Below are 2,283 nucleotides of genomic sequence, written 5' to 3'. Positions count from 1 at the left end.
ACAAAGCCGAATACGTTTACATTTAAATTTATACTGCACTGAATCAAATTCCCCTGGACTATATTGATTGCTATTCCGGAAGAAAATGTCACACGGTGTATTCAAATGCAAACCTCCACCCCCCCCCCCCCCTCTATCTCTCCGGCTCTCTCTCACATACCACCCACTGTCGATTGAACAAAGAGATGGAGAGGGGGACACGTCAGAGATGGTTATTATAAAAAAAACGCGTCGCTTTACCCGCTTTACACTCAATTATCGATAGATTCGCAAATGCAGTCTTTTCAAATGAATGTTGTTAATGATCTATTTTAGCCTACACTGATTTAGCCACGAGCCCCATCGGAATCGACACAGGCTATATAAACGACATTTTAAGTCCACTAATGCAATTCCTGTTCTGTTGCAGTTTTGTGCCTGAATTTCCTCTCCTGTTTCATCTTATTCAAAAGCTACATTTCTACCAATGCTTGGGAAAAGACGGTATCGAGAATAATAACAAAACAAATCATTACCCTATTGGCTAGGCCTATAGGGGAAAACAATTATGTCCTTAAAAACAAGACGGCTTCAATCAAGGTCGGCACCGACTTCTCCTTTTCTTACACATAATGGCCCCTCCAACAATCCTTCACGGCTCCTTTGGCGGTCTTCTTTGCATTCAGAGGCGATCTATCGCCATATAGCCTCTCTAGAAAGAAAAACAGCTCACTGTTTTTGACGGTCTGAAAAAGCACTTGTTGTCTGTCGGGAAAAGAGAGGGACAGCGGCAAATAAATATGGCCGGGTAAGTTTTCTTTCTCCTCTTCTCTCTCTCGCTGCTTGGCTGAGCGGCTTCCACATCTCAAGCTGAATGAAGGGGAGTTGTCCCGATGCATTACAATGACTTTCAGTCCTCATTCATTCAGCCTCTGTCTAACGGTCTTTGGATAGCAAATGCACCCCATCGGGGGGTCGCAGCCCCCTCATTACACCCCCAATCCCAACACGCAGCCCCCACAATAGCCCCTACAAAAGAGAGAGGGGAGTCGGCTCCAGTTGTGCGCGCTGCGGCCCCAGAACTTTGGGGCAACGCTGGGAAATTGCTATCCTGGGTTTGACATATAGGACGCGCGTGTGTTGAAGTAGGCCTAATTTGGGTATTTATCCCATACATTTAAGATTCAGATGGAAAATGGGTTGTATATTGTATATCCGTTTGTATACCCCCCCCCCCCTCACACACACACTCTTTCTGACGCTAGTTTTTTGGCAGGCAGTATAGGTAGATACGCGAGTATGTTACCGCTTTCCATAGTGAGTGGCTGTGTAGGCGATGCCCGCTTTGTGGTTGAGCTGTTTGTTGGTATCCAAGGTGTAATGTCTAGCCTACTGCTCTGACTGCGAGTCTTTACTGTTTCGTTGTGTTTGAGGTTACAAACACCACACACGGTTTCATCAGTTCAATAAACAGATGGAACAACTTGGATTTAGCATTACAGTGAAATCCAATATCGATTCTTTAAACTGAGATGCATGTTTAAATAAATGTAAAATGTAAAATGCTATGGTCTAACCGTTCATAAAATAGCACTTAAAGTTATCGAACAGGAATAATATGCCTGGGCCAACATCAAAATGTAGTAGGCCTAAATGTTTACAAGTGTATTTTTCCTTGTTTAGAGCCTCGTGGACAATGTGAGAATTCACCGGTCCAAACGCAGGGTCGCCATTTATTTTCCATGCTTTTCTCAGGATAGAGTAAGGCAAATATTGTAGGCAAAAAGGCAAAAATACCATACGCACGTCTTGGTTTCTCTGCGCACAATGCACGTGCGTTTCACACGTGAACACAAAGTAGTTTCTACACAAAAACGGATCTTTGAGGGTCGATTTTATAACATCGAAAATATAGAAAAGGCCTAAGCATAGGCGTATGTTTCTCTAATATGCGCGTCCACACTGCTCTTTTAACAGTAGGGTATGGCATAGCCATAGGCCTATCACACGATAAACAAATCTGTGAAAATACATGTTGGTAAAATATCAATTATGTTAACGACAAAAATAGTCTAATAATAATAATACTAATACTTAACACATGCCTACTTATTAAAAATAATTGTAATAGCCTATCAATTTTGTTTTAGGCCTATTTTATTATAGGCCTATAGCTAGACGACATGTTCAGTGACATTTAGCTCTATAGGCCTACTTAATATTTCAAAGAAAACCATCAACTAAATGTGGACGCCATGTTTAAGTTCTCTAGGAGGTTACTTTCCCAGGGAAATCATACCGATT

Source organism: Salvelinus sp. IW2-2015, linkage group LG17, assembly GCF_002910315.2.
Source record: "Salvelinus sp. IW2-2015 linkage group LG17, ASM291031v2, whole genome shotgun sequence".
In the NCBI taxonomy this organism is placed as follows: domain Eukaryota; kingdom Metazoa; phylum Chordata; class Actinopteri; order Salmoniformes; family Salmonidae; genus Salvelinus; species Salvelinus sp. IW2-2015.
The sequence above is the reverse complement of the archived record's forward strand: the minus strand, read 5'-3'. Positions refer to the sequence as shown.